We start from the raw sequence: 17759 nt of genomic DNA, 5'->3' as shown, positions 1-17759 counted from the left end.
TATCACCGAGCGTTTCCGCCATTACCTGGCAGCAGCCAAGTTCACCGCGTACACAGACAATAACCTGCTGACCCATCTAGATACGGCCAAGCTGGGCGCGTTGGAGCAGCGGTGGGTGACCAGGTTAGCCAACTACGATTTCACCATCAAGTACCGGGCCGGCCGTACCAACGTCAATGCCAATGCACTCTCCCGGATGCCCCACCTGTCGGAAGAGGGGCCAGAGGATGATGACCTCGAAGAGATCGAGTTGCCTGCATTTCACCGGCCATTCACTGAGAAGGTGCACGTCTACCAACAACGGGTGAACCTGGATCCGCTGCCCCGACAGGACTGGCAGGAAGCTCAGGACCAGGCACCTGCTGTCCGCCTGGTCAAGACTCTAGTGGAACAGGGTTCTGCTGGGATAGACCCTGCTGCCCCTGCCGAAGCCCAACGTCTGTGGCAAGAACGGACCCGGCTATACCTACACCAGGGGAAGTTGTATCGCGAGCTGATTAATCCAAAGACTCACGAGAAGATCCGCCAGCTGGTGATTCCCCAGGCTAAAGTGCCCACCGTCCTGCAAGCATACCATGATGGTGCAGTGCACTTCGGGTGGAAGAAGCTAGAGATGTTGTTAAGAGAGCGGTTCTATTGGAGTGGAATGCGGGAATCTGTGGAGGCCTGGTGCCGAGAATGTGGCCCTTGCGCATTGAGAAGGAAGGACGAGGCCAGCCAGAAGGCACCCCTACACCCGATCATTACACACCAACCGCTGGAGCTGGTTCCCCTTGACCATGTAAAGCTCACCCCCAGCCGAAGTGAGTACACCTACGCTCTGACCATCGTAGACCACTACTCGAGGTTCCTGGTGGTTGTCCCAGTTAAGGACTTAACCGGCCGCACCGCTGCTAAGGCTTTCCAGGCTTATTTCTGTTGACCGCATTGGTACCCGGAGAGGGTGCTTACCGACCAGGGTCCGGCCTTTGAAGCAGAGGTATTCCAGGAATTCTGCCAGTTGTACGGCTGCAAGAAAATCCGGACCACGCCTTACCACGCCCAAACCAATGACATTTGTGAAAAGATGAACCACTTGGTCCTGGGCCTCCTCAAGACGTTACCACTGGAAGAGCGGAACCTGTGGCTGGAGAAGCTACCTGACCTGGTCGATATGTACAACAACATCCCTTCCAGCTCTACGAAATGCACTCCAGCATACCTGATGAGAGCTCGTCCCGGCCGGCTACCAGTGGATCTGGAAATGGGCTTGGAAGCTTCAGAAGCACTCCTGTCGACAGCTGAATGGGACACTCGGCGGAGGACACAGTACCGACAGGTCCAGGAGTATGTTGAAAAGAACTTGTGCCGGAGTCGGGGACAACAGGAGCAGTGCTTCAACAAGAAGGCGCCTGCCGGTTCCTTCCAACCTGGGGATGTAGTGCTGAAGCGGAAAAGAAGGGCCCACAAGCTGGATGACCAATGGGAAAAAACCCCGTATGTAGTCCAGCCCACAGGATGGGAGAATGGGAAGGCCTACCAGATCAGCCGTGACCAGGGGGGGACTTTGGCCACGGTTTCCCGAGACCACCTGAAGAAGTGCCCACCAGCATTGAGAGTAGCGGATGAGGCTCCAGTTCCCAGTCCAGTGGAGAAGGAAAAAGAGGTAATCCACACCATGATGGGTGATTTTCCAGCAGACTGGCCTACACAGAACGGTGCGGTGATCCTTCCAGTGATACTGTTCCCACAACCCGTGGATGAAGAAATGATGGAAACGGTTAACCGCGAGCCAGTGCCCAGGGATGTACCTGTACCCAGCTCCCCTACGCCTCCGCCTGCCCCACATGATAGCAGGGAGGAGGAACTGACTGTTCCCTCTGCCCCACTACCTGTCACCACTGACACCGGACCCCGAAGGTCCACTCGCTCCAACCTAGGTAGACCCCCACTTAGGTACAGGGAAACTACTCTTTAAAAGGGGGGGGCTTTATGTGTTGAGTGTACCAGTTTGAAAGTTTTAAATGATAAGTAAAGATGATCAACCTCTATAAATCACTTGTAAGGCTACATCTGGAATATGGGAACCAGTTTTGGGCTCCACATTTTAAAAAGGACATTCAGAAGTTAGAGTCAGTTCAAAGGTGGGCAACTAGACTACTACAAGGAATGGAAGGCCTCCCATATGATGACAAGTTGAAAAAGTTATTAAGTGATTATTGGCTGCAATGGGGCTTTCTGGCTGGTGCCAGCCTCTCTTCTTAGCACACAGGAACCACAATCCCTACACCATGCTTCAATGGATTCTCTCATCCCAGCCCAGTAAAACTACATATTTTACACAGTCATAAGCAGCCCATGGGCATTCACCTGCATTCAAACCAATAACAGCTCATAGACCAGACAATCCATCTACCACTGGACCAAAGACAGGAAGTTAAATCCACTGCCTGCGGTAACCAACTTAATCCTATAGGCTACTCACACAACAAACCCAACAGAAAGGAAAAAAACATGGCTTCGATTATCCATCCAATGAAAACGCATAACCATTGTGAGCCATTGGACAATGCAATTGGACACATGGTGACATGGTGCACGGCCCAATGAATCAAGTCTTTACTTCATATTCACGGTTTAAGCCCTTGGGTTCTAATGTGCCCAGAGTACATATCCAGAAAGATTCTCTTTCTTTGAGCTAAACACAAGTCAACAATACATTGTAAGCAGATTCTATTACCAGTCCCACACCATTTTGTGACGCATAATCACACAGTGATCCAATTAAGATTCCAAGTCATCGAACATGTCCAAGCCATACGTAGAGGAGGCAATAGAATTAGGAAGCTCAAAGAAAGGGAATCTTTCTGGATATATACTCTGGGCACATTGGAACCCAAAGGCTTAAACCATGAATATGAAGTACAGACTTGATTCATTGGGCCATGCATGGACATAATGGACATAATTCTAATAGGCAGGACAGGTAATAAGGAGCACAAGGGATATGCTAAAATGTGTTGTGTGACAAGACAGACACAGGAAAGGAGATGATAACAGGTGTAGGGACCAACAAGGTGAGACAAGGGGTATCAGGATAGGGTCAAGTAGGTATGAATGTAGTAATGGGGCAGGCATAGAGAATTGTATGCGAATGTGAATTACAATAAGTCACTAAGGAAAGGAATATGTGAGTGTGTGCCTAATGTAAACTAATATTGTACTGGCAAAATTATAGATGGAAAGGGAGAAGGGGAGAGGGGAGAGAGGAGGCTGTAATTGACTACAAGGGTATGAGTTATGAGTGATCATAGGGATAGTGCTACATAAGTGGAAATACCTATGGAGGACCGGATGTGTAAGCGCATACCTTATACAAACCTATAGAGTGCTGATGGGTGAGAGTGTGATGTTAGATATAAGACATCCTATAGTGAATAGTGAGCCGTAATCAAGTGCAACAGGGATATTTCACGTGACTATGGGAACCTGGAAGGTAAAGAAAGGGGAGAAAAAACTGTTAGACAAGGTAATCAGACAAACATGACAAATAAAAAACAAGGAAGAATGGAACTCCATACATACTGGAACCATATATAGTGTGAACACGAAAAAGAACCGGGCGTTAGAAAAAATGTGCACGGCCCAATGAATCAAGTCGGTTCTTCATATTCATGGTTTAAGCCCTTGGGTTCCAACGTGCCCAGAGTATATATCCAGAAAGATTCCCTTTCTTTGAGCTTCCTAATTCTATCGCCTCCTCTGCGTATGGCTGGGACATGTTCGATGACTTGGAATCTTAATTGGGCCACTGTGCGATTATGCGTCACAAAATGGTGTGGGACTGGTAATAGAATCTGCTTACAACGTATTGTTGACTTGTGCTTAGCACAAAGAAAGGGAATCTTTCTGGATATGTACTCTGGACACATTAGAACCCAAGGGCTTAAACCGTGAATATGAAGTACAGACTTGATTCATTGGGCCGTGCACCATGTCACCATGTGTGCAATTGCATTGTCCAATGGCTCACAATGGTTATGCGTTTTCATTGGATGGATAATCGAAGCCATGTTTTTTTCCTTTCTCTTGGGTTTGTTGTGTGAGTAGACTATAGGATTAAGTTAGTTACCGCAGGCAGTGGATTTAGCTTCCTGTCTTTGGTCCAGTGGTAGATTGATTGTTTGGTCTATGAGCTGTTATGGGTTTTAATCCAGGTGAATGCCCATGGGCTGCTTATAACTGTGTGAAATATGTAGTTTTACTGGGCTGGGATGAGAGAATCCATCGAAGCATGGTGTAGGGATTGTGGTTCCTGTGTGCTAAGAAGAAAGGCTGGCACCAGCCAGAAAGCCCCATTACAGCCAATAATCAACCGCTAGCCGCTGGAACTCGTTGCTCTAGATCATGTCAAACTCACACCAAGCAGGAATAGATACATTAGCCCACCATCCCACCCAAAGAGCAACTTCTGCTGCGCAGCTGGCTTTCTAGGCAGCAGCGCTATCGTGATGTCAGCGGGGGACATTGTGACAAGCCAGTGTTCCGTCACTTCATGTTGTGCACTGTTCAAACGGAAAATACATCAACAGGCAGACTACAGAAAAGCTTACTAACAAAGGTTAGAGAGGGGCTTTCTCAGAGGGCTTTTTACAGTTTGTCTATTCCCAATTAGCCGTTTAAGTATGCTTAATGAAAGTACTAATTCTTTCATAGGCCGCCCATTCTTAGTATTTGACGTTCCTTATATTGCGGTATCAGGCTTCGCAGCAGGTTGCAAAACATTCATCACCCATGACTGTCCCCAATTGGGCTCAGAAGCTAAATGTCTATCATGACCTCTCTTTTTGAAAGTCCAAGAGCAAGCAAACTCTTCCTCCAGGAGAGGGAGCCAACAGATCACTAAAGACATCATCATTGCTCAAAGAAAACACCGAAAAACAATGGAAGCTTTAATTGGAGTGGAATCTGATAGACATCACCTGATGCCAAGTCTGCATCTTCTAACACCTGCAGTCACTGCAGCAGCTGAATCCAATGTGTCCAAAAGGGATCTATTCTATTCAATTGCAAATGATCTAGATAAGACTGAGAATAAGATACTGCACGGGACATAGCAGAGTTGGTCAAGTTGAGTGGAGATGAGTTTGCTATTTGGCACAGCTTTTGCATCAATAAAGCAAGTAAAAGGTGTGAAAGATAAAAAAAAGGGTGAAAGTGTGAAAAGTGAATTGGCCAAATTGAGGTGCATATAAAGTTTTTGCTTTCTTTCAATTCACTAATGGGGCTCATTTGAATCAGGTGAATTGAGTTCTGCTTTTGGAAACTGGGTTAAGAAGGGGTGCACCGGTCCTGGAGGTACTGCAATACCAGGTCAATGCGTGGAGTGGACAGAGCAAGATTTTTTCCATCTCCTTGTTCTAAAAATCCATTTAATATATGGTCCCCAGAGAGGGGACGTATCAGATATTAAACTGATAAGAACAGATTTAATTTTTTTTTTTTTCTGTTTATCAGTAGGACTTCAAAATAACAAAGGTGATCGCCTCCCGTTGCCTGGGAACCGTCCAGGCACAAGAGGGCTATGTGTCACCAGAAGGCGCACACACTTCCTCAAGGCCGGCAGACGTGCAATCCCAGGCACCTTCCAGTACCGACCAAGGTAGCGTCCTCCGAAACTACACTTGATCTTAGCCAAAAGGCCGAGAAGCTATAACCCGAATTGGTTACGGCCTTGAGTGGCACCCTGGCCTATACCGGACACATCTTAGGGAGAGGGAGACAAACCCACGCCTACAGAAGACATTTTGTCGCCCAAGCCAACCCTTGAAAAGGCTGTTTTGCAGAGCAAAAACAAGAAGAATGATGCTTTTTGCAGCCGCCGCCCACTGCAATTAATCTGAATAACTCCTCCTCCTCCAAGCACCTCCCCTCCCCCTTGCAGTCTTTCCAATTCATGATACAAAAAGACGGACGGACAGGACAGGACAGGACAGGCTGCCTGACTTTCCGTCACTGCCACCCTTTGCCATCCTTGCCCGTAGAAAGCCCTTTCATCATCCCCAAACCCTAATCTTTTCCCTTCCCTTCCCAGCTGCGTCTCACTCCCTTTCATTAGGAAGTGAGCGCAGCCTTTTCTCCGTTCTGCACATGCGCGACGTTAAACACAAATGCGCAGGCGTGCGTTCCATTAGCCTCACTGCATTCCACTCCCATACAGGAAGTGGGCGCAGCTATTACTACGGTCGCACATAAAAGAACCCACGGCCACCACTGCACACAGCTGACTCCACCACAGGACACCCACTTCTACACCAACGCAGGTAAGACAGGATCGGCACCTCTATGCTCCCGTTACAATCAGGCTCAGTCACCATGTGATAACGCTCTCAACTCTTTAGTTGCAGGCTCCCCTTGCTTCACCTCCACTGGCTGTGCTGCCATTTCCTCTCCCACCTGGAAGGTATACTTTATTCCACTATTTTCCTGTTTCTCTCTTCCCCCTTTTCCCATAACCTACTTTTATCTGCATTTGTGGGGTATCTATATGCTATTTACATCATAGTTTTATTCATTAATATGGAAGGGAAGAGTGCCCATGAGAGTGTTGAACTGCGGAGAGCAAGAGATTAAGCTGCTCCGATTTGCCACCATTGATAAGCTGTTCTCAGTAGATACACATGCTATCCAAACAGCAGCATCCACCATTGCTTCAGCCCACCCATTCAGTGACAGCTCACCAAGTCAGCCAGAGGAGTGGTGTAAGGAATTACACGTAGGCACTGACTCCACACCTTCACATCACAAGAAGGGGGTCTACAGGCTAGTGCAAGAATACGAGCAAGTCTTCAGCAAACATCCGCTAGACTTTTGAAGAATAAAAGGGGTCAAACACTACATCCCCACAAGTGCACACCCACCCATCAAAGAGAGATATAAGCCAAAACTACCTGCACATTACCAGTGTACCAAGGACATGTTGAGCAACATGAAGGAGGCTGGGGTTATCCGTGACAGTTGTAGCCTCTGGGCAGCTCCGTTGGTCCTGTTAAAGAAGAAGGACAGCACCACTCCCCTGTATTGAGGAATAGCTAGCTGCATTGAGAACTGCAAATTATTTTTCTACCCTTGATCTCACTAGTCGCTATTGGCAAGTGTCTGTTGCTGAGGCAGACCGGGAGAAGACCGCCTTTGCCACCCCGATGGGTCTCTGCGAGTTCAAAAGCATGCCCTTCGAGCTGTGCAATTTGCCAGGAACCTTCCAGAGGCTGATGGAATGCTGCTTGGGACACCGAAACTTTGAAACGGTACTGCTATACCTTTATGATGTTATTGTTTATTCTAAAGCAAACAAGATTTTAGGGTGTATAAAAAGGGAGATTAGATCCGGTGATCCCAACGTATTGTTAACCCTCTATAAATCACTTGTAAGGCCACATCTGGAATATGGGGTAAAGTCCTGAGCAGGTTGATAACCATTGGTTTGAGCATGGTAGGGTGTAGTGCGCATCTTCCTGCATCGGTAAAAGCTGCAGAAGTCCTTGAAGATTTCCGCTTCAAAGGCAGTGCCTTGATCTGTGAGGACTCTCTCTGAGTAGCCATGAGGTCTGCATAAGTGTGCTTGGAAGACCTTCGCTGCAGTATGGGCCATTAGATCTTTGACTTGTACCACAACCATAAATCTCGAGTAGTTGTCTACCATCGTAAGTGCATACGTGAGCTCGCCTCGATATTCTGCAACAAAACTCCCTTTTTCGATTTCAGTTTCAGCAAACACTCCTCTTCCTGTAGAAAATATTTATCATTACCTAAGACAGTCATTCTAATGCATGACAATATTAAGGCAATTTAGTTAAAACTTGTTTTAACTCACCTTTAAGGGGATTGATGTATTTCATGGTCAATCCAGGTTTGTCAGTGATGGCACTGACATAATGTATGGCGTCTTTTTCGGGCGTTATCCTTTGCCTTTTCATTGTGAAAATCCAGTTGCCTATATCAAAGCAAATTCTACTACTTGTAAAGTATGCAGAAAATGAAATGTAGAACATATAACATCAACTGCTTAGGAACGCATCATAGGTTAGTACTTAAAAGGATATTGTCATGTTCTAGTCATAATGCAAGCTGGACATTTTTCATGTTACCCTGTAATCGCCGGCCTGTTCTAATGCTCACAAGCCAAGATATAGGCTCAGCTGCTAAGGCTTCCCTCTGCCTTCTGAATGAAACTTGAATATGTCTGGCTCACTGTGTATATAGCAGGTGCTCAGAAAAAATAAGAGTCAATTCAATAGAAATAGCTCTGGCACACTATAGTGATCAATAACGTAAGAAAAGAACTCTTGGAATGCTGAAAATTCTTTATTTGTGCAAAAGGATAATTCATCCAACGTTTCGACCTTGTTTTTAGGTCTTTATCAAGGATAAAGTTATCTAAGATCATAAAGGGTTACAAAACCATATAAACACGTAATTAGTACATAGTACAACATAACAGTACAATATATTGCTACTTGAGAGTACAATGGGTCAAATAACCATGATGCACATACAAAAAATTTTTCCAAAGCCATAGTGAAAACATTTGTACTGAGGAAAGAAAATTTCCACATGACCTATCTGGAGAAACATTCTGGATCAAACAACCAAAAATAGTCAAGCAGGTAAATACACACCTATATGGATAACAGGATGATATGTGTTCAATTGTATAGCGTCATTGCCATTAAGGTACAAATGGAAAACTTGCAATCCTATATAGTGAAGGAAATGAACACATATCATATCAAAGAACACAGGAACATGGGTGTGAGAAAAACCTCAATGTTTATACTTTGTTCTTTATAATGGTGTGAACATGTATATGTCTCAGTACCTTATGCACTTGAGAATTCTAGTGAGTAGATGATGAAAGCCTATTTCAGAACTGGAATCGGTAAATAATTGTAGGTGGAATCTAAATGAAAAGATGGTACAAGTGTTATCATGACACGTGGGCTATAACACAATGGACCGTGTGACAAAGAAGAAAGGAGAGAAAGAAGAGGAAGAAAATGCAACTACCTGTAACATTACGTGATAGTCACTGGTAAGTATCACTTGACAATTCAAGTGAAAAAGGATTCCTTTATTAAAGGGTTCTCAGTCGCCTCAGGATCATGAAATACTAGGGTAAATGATATGAGAATGGGTAAGAAGCACCACTAAAGGAAATATGAGATGCAGGACATATATCTATAAACCCCTGAACTACATGATAGAAATAAAAAGAAGAAAAAAGAAAAAAAAGAAGAAAGAAGAAGAACACATAGAATGCGGAAAGAGAATGGGTACAACTACCTGAGTTACTGCAGGGAGGCCCCTGGTTGGTATTGTGAGGGTTAGTGGAATTCCTTCACTGAAGGGTTCTCAGTTGCCTCAGGTTCGTGAAAAATGCTATAGACAAATAATGCCCGGAGAAAAGGGGTTCATATACAGCGAATAATGGTAATACAAGGTACATGTGTCACATGTAATAGTATATATATATATATTGTACTAAGCTCTACACCAGAAATAGAAAGTAGTCCCTCTGCCTTCTGTCTAGGTGCCCTGAGTTATGTCCTGTAAACTGTCACAGCGACCCAGACACACATGTGTAGTAGGGGAATATCCCTGCTGAGATGCCAGTGCTAGAGCACACGTTTGCTGTGGAGTTGAACGCTATGTGAGCAGTTCTTACCTTCAATGAGCAGAAGTCTCTTTTTTCAGATTTCAATATCTCTGTGGGTATCTGGCAGAAATATGGAATACTCTTTACTGCTAAGACCCTGTACACCACTCCCACTAAAGGGGGCTTTACACGCTGCGACATCGCTAATGCGGAGTCGTTGGGGTCACGGAATTTGTGACGCACATCCGGCCGCATTAGCGATGTTGCTGCGTGTGACACCGATGAGCGATTTTGCATCGTTGCAAAAACGTGCAAAATCGCTCATCGGTGACATGGGTCTCCATTCTCGATTATCGTTACTGCAGCAGTAACGATGTAGTTCGTCGCTCCTGCGGCAGCACACATTGCTCCGTGTGACACCGCAGAAACGAGGAACCTCTCCTTACCTGCCTCAAAGCCGCTATGAGGAAGGAAGGAGGTGGGCGGGATGTTCCGGCCACTCATCTCCGCCCCTCCACTGCTATTGGGCGGTCGCTCAGTGACGTTGCTGTGACGCCGCACGAACCGCCCCCTTAGAAAGGAGGCGGTTCGCCGGTCACAGCGACGTCGCCGGGCAGGTAAGTATGTGTGACTGGTTCTGTTCGGTGTTGTGCAGCATGGGCAGCAATTTGCCCGTGTCGCGCAACAGATGGGGGCGGGTACCCACACTAGCGATATCAGGACCGATATCGCAGTGTGTAAAGTAGCCTTTAGTCACATGACCAAGACTGTATCTGTGTCCCTACAACACACTTGAGACAAATGTGTGTGTGAGCCTGCATTGTGGGGTATATATAATATATTATAGAGCTGGGAAGGATCATTCTAAGCAGTGAGCTGTTCCAGTATTTGTAGGAAAATACCCAGTAGAAGCCTCAAACACAGCACCAATACCTCCCATCAGTATCCCACCACAGTGCCATGTAACCCATGCCCTACACTCCCATCTACACCAATACTATACAGGCATAAACTAGTATATCTGACTAAAAACCCCCAAAATATGAAGAACGGCCTATAGTTGAGTGTGGATATAAAATCTATGTGAGCAGAGCTAGAATAGAAATCACTGATCGCATTGAAGTCATTCTGACCATAAATCACCATGATATCAAGGTGAGGAGTTGTGTGTTACTGCTGGGAGGAAAGGGTTAACAGTGGAATATTAAGGTGCATTTCTGTGTGCAGTGTTACTAGTCAATGTACAAATTGTCTCTCCAGTAAAGGAGACAAACTCTAGCACAGCGCCACCTATTGGAAGTAGCGATCCTAAACGTCACAAGTGGATTTTCAACAATCCATTGCAATATGACTCAGGATATATAAGCCAGATCAGAATCCCAATTTGCAGACACGGTGTTTCGGGGTGCTTGCCCCTCGTCAGTGCAAAGTATGGGGGTGTCAATGTAGTCATTGTAACAATTCAGTATGAGCTGCTCTTGGTGCCGGGGGAGGGAGATGCTCTCCTGAGCAAGATAGATGGGGAATGAACATGATATCTATATAGTGTAAGGCAGGGGGTCTCAAACTCGGCTGGGTGTATGGGCCGCACAGAGGAAAAAAATAATGTGGGGGGCTGCATTCTTTGCAGGACAAAGTGACATTTTTATTGGTACCATATATATATTTTTTTTTCACACACCTTTGGATGACTGATTTTCAACATTTTTCACTTGTTTATTATAACAAATGTGCACATTCTTTGGTTAAATCTAAAAAAAAAAAATTGATGTTAAAAAAAAGTTATGCCTTATTTTGTTTTTTTTACAGTTTATCCCTTTCTTTTAACTAATAGTGTTACAATTATGACGCTAGCGTTTTGTGAAGGGAATGCTTTGCCTACTTCCGTGACTATGGCCTTCCAGAACTGCTGCATTTTGGCTGACCTCTCCGCCTCGGGAATAAGAGACATAAAGTTCTCCTTGTAGCGTGGGTCTAACAGTGTTACCAACCAGTAATGATTGTCGGCCAAGATGTTCTTAACGCGAGGGTCACGAGACAGGCAGCTTACCATAAAGTCATCCATGTGCGCCAGACTCTTAACAGCCATCACTTCAATATCCAGACCAACACGATGACTGAACATGCTGTCCTCCTCCTTCTCCTCCTCCTCCTCCTCATCTACCCTGTCCTCTGGCCAGCCACGCTGAACTGAGCATATGACTGGTATGCATGTCATATCCTCAATTTGGTCGGAGAGTTGCTCCATGTCTTCATCTTCCTCCTCGTCATAGTCCTCCACTGCACGTTGTGATGAGACGAGGCTGGGCTGTGTGTTATCACCCACACCCACTACTGTTTCTTGCTCCAACTCATCGTGTTCCGCCTGCAATGCATCATGTTTGGTTTTGAGCAGAGACCGTTTTAGAAGGCAGAGAAGCGGTATGGTGACGCTAATAATGGCGTCATCGCCGCTCACCATCTTGGTGGAGTCCTCAAAGTTTTGGAGGATGGTACATAGGTCGGACATCCATCTCCACTCCTCAGGTGTTATGTGTGGAGTTTGACCCATTTCCCGATGGCTTAGGTGATGCAGGTACTCAACAACTGCCCTCTTCTGCTCACATATCCTGATCAACATGTGCAGAGTTGAATTCCAATGCGTGGGGACATCACACACCAGTCTGTGAGCCGGAAGATGCAAATGACGCTGAAAGCCGGCAAGGCCGGCTGAAGCAGTAGGTGACTTTCGAAAATGTGCAGACAGGCGGCGAACTTTTACCAGCAGATCAGACAGCTCTGGGTATGAGTTTAGAAACCGCTGAACCACGAGGTTGAGCACATGGGCCACGCATGGAACATGTGTCAGCTGGCCTCGCCTCAAAGCCGCCACCAGGTTCCGGCCATTGTCACACACAACCTTTCCTGGCTTTAGGTTCAGAGGTGTGAGCCAGTGATCTGCATGCTGTTTTAGAGCTGTCCACACCTCTTCTGCATTGTGGGGTTTGTCACCTATGCAGATTAGCTGCAGCACAGCCTGTTGCCGCTTCGCCGAGGCAGTGCTGCAGTGCTTCCAGCTTGGGACTGGTGTGGAGGGTAAAGTGGATGAGGATGCGCAGGAGGAGGAGGAGGCTGAAGAGCATGACATTCCGGAGCTGTAGAGTGTGGGTGAAACCCTGACTGAGGTAGGGCCTGCAAACCTTGGTGTGGGAAGGACTTGTTCCGTTCCTCGCTCAAACTGGGTCCCAGCTGGGCTGGGCTGGGTCCCTACCCGGCTGGGTAGGGCGTTGTGGGGGGTTTGTCTATCTCCGTTTGAGGTGAGTTTGTTTAAGTTAGCCTTTTCTTTGGCGTTTTTTGGAGCCCTGCGGGTTGGGGAGTTGGTATCGCCCAGTAAGGCGTTCCCCGGGGGCTTGGATTGGGGTGACATTATGTCAGTGGAAAACGGAGTTGAATTTTGGATTAGGAAATCGAAAACTGATCAGAGAGGTGTGGGTAGACTAGTCCGTTTGGGGATGGTTGTGGCATCTGATATGTGCCCGTTCAAGTGTCTCGGGAATTTTCAACAGATCCGTCCGAAGGTGGATGGCCCCTTATTACATATATCTTTTTATCGAGATACCAATTTGTGAGTGTTTTTAGGGCATGTTTGAAGTCGTTGGGGTTAGATCCGAAGTCTTTCGGATTGGGGCAGCGACGGAGGCCTCTATATGCGGCCTACCGGAGGAGACAGTTAAGCAGATTGGTAGGTGGAAGTCGCAGCGCTTTAAGTCGTATGTACGTCCCCAGGTGGTTGTTGGCAATTGAGGGGAAAAGGGGGGGGGGTATTAGGGTATTAGGGTAGCAATGGGGGGGGTGAGAGTGTGTGTTTTTTGTCAATTTGGTTTGGTGAGGCAATAAAATGGTGTCGTCTGTACATTTTGTATTGCAGAAGCACCCCCCCTTCCTTCCCTGGTCTGGATCCTTGGCCACTCTTATGTGTATTGGGGAGCCCGACGAGCGGACGCGAGATGGAACTGGAGACAGCTAGGTTTTGAGAAGGACCTGGCTCTCGTGCGATGGCTCGGTGTTCGGGGGTTAGGGTGCAGGAGGTGCATAGATACGCCCGGTTGGACAGACCTCCTGACATCTTAGTGTTGCATGCCGGGGGGAATGATTTGGGTGGGCGTCCTTTTCGAATCTTGATAAAGGACATCAAACATGATTTGTTACGGTTATGGGCGTCGTTTCCAGGTCTAACGATAGTCTGGTCAGAGATAGTAGCGAGAAAGAGTTGGCAGAAAGCGCGGTCAGTTGACAGGTTGAACAAGGCGCGGGCGAAGGTTAATAGGGCGATCTCGAAGTTTGTTAGTCGGAACGGGGGTATAGCAATACGGCATGTTGAGTTGGAAAGGACGGAAGAGGAATTTTGGTTGGCTGACGGGGTACACCTTAATGCGGTGGGAACTGACTTATGGGCTCTTGGCTTGCAGGGAGGTATTGAGAGGGCCCTTTGCTTGCGGGGGGTCTCAGGCACTTGAAGGGTTTCAAGGTGCCTTCGTTGTGGTGTTGTTTATTGGTGGGTCCTTGAAGTTGGTTTAAAATTGGTTCGGGGATTCATCCGGGTATGGATCCCCTCATTGGCAGAATTGATGGTCCCCTGGTGATTTTGGGGGGGAACCCCGACGGGGTATGTCGGGGCCCCTGGGGGTGTGGTTGGGGTTGACGGAGGATTAACCCTTATAATTTGGTGCTCCTGAGCCAGTGTGGGTAACGGCTGGGAGCAAGTTGAGGTTTTTTATTGCTCGGTTATGGGAATCACCAGGGTTTTGGTAGCTTCAAGGACCTTACCACATTGCAAATTTAATTGGTTATGTATTCTTGTTAATAAAATGGCTGCTATGGCCAAAATTATCCAAAGATAAATTTGTGTCTGTGTAATTACTTTTAAATAAGAAATGGGAATGGAGGTGTGGGGTATGAAAGGAAGACCGGAGTCAACAATTCCAGGGTCAAGCATGTTTATTTGCGTAAGCTTCGTTCCAGGGTAGAAAGGGTAAGAGTGCCTTTCAGAATTCGAAGTGGTCAGACTGTACGGACCACCAAGAACTGCAGGAGAGCTTGAACATCTTCCCATGGATTTGCGACATCCTCCCTCATCAGTTACGTAGGTAAGCAGGTTCTCAGCATTGCAGCCCATTTGTTGTCTTAAGTTAGTTAAGCGGGGTTAACTAACCTGTCAGTTCAGCCTCAGGTCTAAAGCAGAGGCCTGGACTCCACTCCTTACTCCTCACTCCACAACTCTCCTTAAAACAACTGACTCCTTTTTCCTGCCCCGGGGTCTCCAGACCCCTAGGTGGGCGTTTCCTTCCGTCTGGTCCTGCCCACTGGTGTGCCTGTCTTTCCCTAGGGGAGGTGACTAGGGTTTTCTGGTTGGCTTTGTGTGACTTAGGTGAGGGAAGTTGTTATGCGGGGGCCTATGTGTGACTATCTGCAGTGTCAGGGCGTCACATATGTATGTGTGTATGTCTGCTAAAGGAATCCGCACCGTCATATTTACAAACACAAAATTTTGCAGACACCTCATGTGACTCAGGGAACGTTGTAGACTATGTTTTAACAGGAATATTTAACCTTTACAGTTACTCTCCAAAAAACCTGCCTCCATTAAACTGAATGGAGGTGGGAGCTGCAAGTTATTAATAGCAGCTGTGATTGGTTGCTATAGGAACAAAGGACATTCATAGTATAAGAAGCTTATGTGTGAGATAATATGATGTCAGTGGGGAGACAGATAGAGAGAGACAGACACAGACTGAGAGACAAACAGACAGAGACAGATAGGCATAGACAGACAGGGAAAGAGACAGAGACAAACAGACAGAGGCAGACAGGGAAAGAGACAGACAGAGATAGACAGGGAAAAAAGGCAGACAGACAGAGACAGAGAAAGAGACAGAGGCAGATAGGGAAACAGACAAAGACAAACATACAGAGACAGGCAGGAGAAAAGGCAGACCGACAGGGAAACAGACAGACAGGGGAAGAGACAGACAGAGAGAGACAGACAGATAGAGACAGACAAAGAAATACAGAGATAGACAGGGAAAGAGACAAACGGGGAATGAGTCAGACAGAGAGAGACAAAGAGAGACAGGCAGAGAGAGACAGGGAAAGAGACAGACAGGGGAAGAGACAGACAGAGACAGACAAAGAAATACAGAGACAGACAGGGGAAGAGACAGACAGGGGAAGAGACAGACAGGGGAAGAGACAGACAGACAGGGAAAGAGACAGACCTGGAAAAGAGACAGACCTGGAAAAGAGACAGACAGACATAGAAACAGACAGCCACAAAGAGAGAAAGACAGACAGACACAGAGAGACAGACAGAGATAGAGAGACAGAGAGACATGGATAGAGATAGAGACACACAGAGACAGACAGATGACAGAGACTGGGAGAGAGACAGACAGAAGCATAAATCCCTAACTAAAACTTAACATTTAATGATAGTTTTAAAAGGTAAAAAAACACAAATCATGTAAATAGCATGACTCTCTTCTGTGCATAGAGTCAAAATTTTGTGTTTGTAAATATGACGGTGCGGATTCCTTTAGCAGACATACACACATACATATGTGACGCCCTGACACTGCAGGTAGTCACACATAGGCCCCCGCATAACAACTTCCCTCACCTAAGTCACACAAAGCCAACCAGAAAACCCTAGTCACCTCCCCCAGGGAAAGACAGGCACACCAGTGGGCAGGACCAGACGGAAGGAAACGCCCACCTAAGGGTCTGGTGACCCCGGGGCAGGAAAAAGGAGTCAGTTGTTTTTAAGGAGAGTTGTGGAGTGAGGAGTAAGGAGTGGAGTCCAGGCCTCTGCTTTAGACCTGAGGCTGAACTGACAGGTTAGTTAACCCCGCTTAACTAACTTAAGACAACAAATGGGCTGCAATGCTGAGAACCTGCTTACCTACGTAACTGATGAGGGAGGATGTCGCACATCCATGGGAAGATGTTCAAGCTCTCCTGCAGTTCTTGGTGGTCCGTACAGTCCGACCACTTCGAATTCTGAAAGGCACTCTTACCCTTTCTACCCTGGAACGAAGCTTACGCAAATAAACATGCTTGACCCTGGAATTGTTGACTCCGGTCTTCCTTTCATACCCCACACCTCCATTCCCATTTCTTATTTAAAAGTAATTACACAGACACAAATTTATCTTTGGATAATTTTGGCCATAGCAGCCATTTTATTAACAAGAATACATAACCAATAAAATTTGCAATGTGGTAAGGTCCTTGAAGCTACCAAAACCCTGGTGATTCCCATAACCGAGCAATAAAAAACCTCAACTTGCTCCCAGCCGTTACCCACACTGACTCAGTAGCACCAAATGGTTAGGGTTAATCCTCCGTCAACCCCAACCACACCCCCAGGGGCCCCGACATACCCCGTCGGGGTTCCCCCCCAAAATCACTAGGGGACCATCAATTCTGCCAATGAGGGGATCCATACCCGGATGAATCCCCGAACCAATTTTAAACCAACTTCAAGGACCCACCAATAAACAACACCACAACGAAGGCACCTTGAAACCCTTCAAGTGCCTGAGACCCCCCGCAAGCAAAGGGCCCTCTCAATACCTCCCTGCAAGCCAAGAGCCCATAAGTCAGTTCCCACCGCATTAAGGTGTACCCCGTCAGCCAACCAAAATTCCTCTTCCGTCCTTTCCAACTCAACATGCCGTATTGCTATACCCCCGTTCCGACTAACAAACTTCGAGATCGCCCTTTTAACCTTCGCCCGCGCCTTGTTCAACCTGTCAACTGACCGCGCTTTCTGCCAACTCTTTCTCGCTACTATCTCCGACCAGACTATCGTTAGACCTGGAAACGACACCCATAACCGTAACAAATCATGTTTGATGTCCGTTATCAAGATTCGAAAAGGACGCCCACCCAAATCATTCCCCCCGGCATGCAACACTAAGATGTCAGGAGGTCTGTCCAACCGGGCGTATCTATGCACCTCCTGCAACACCCTGTTCCACCCTAACCCCCGAACACCGAGCCATCGCACGAGAGCCAGGTCCTTCTCAAAACCTAGCTGTCTCCCGTTCCATCTCGCGTCCGCTCGTCGGGCTCCCCAATACACATA

At 46.9% G+C, this 17759-nt stretch overlaps 1 pseudogene; it reads right to left on the bottom strand.

Annotated features, from left to right (window-relative positions):
* Positions 1-5315: 5315 nt before the first annotated feature.
* LOC142264466 (U2 spliceosomal RNA) lies at positions 5316-5522 on the bottom strand (annotated as a pseudogene).
* Positions 5523-17759: the final 12237 nt, after the last annotated feature.

This window comes from Anomaloglossus baeobatrachus, unplaced genomic scaffold, assembly GCF_048569485.1.
Source record: "Anomaloglossus baeobatrachus isolate aAnoBae1 unplaced genomic scaffold, aAnoBae1.hap1 Scaffold_2653, whole genome shotgun sequence".
Taxonomy (NCBI): Eukaryota; Metazoa; Chordata; class Amphibia; order Anura; family Aromobatidae; genus Anomaloglossus; species Anomaloglossus baeobatrachus.
Note: the sequence above shows the minus strand (reverse complement) of the source record. Positions and strands in the feature narration are given on the sequence as shown.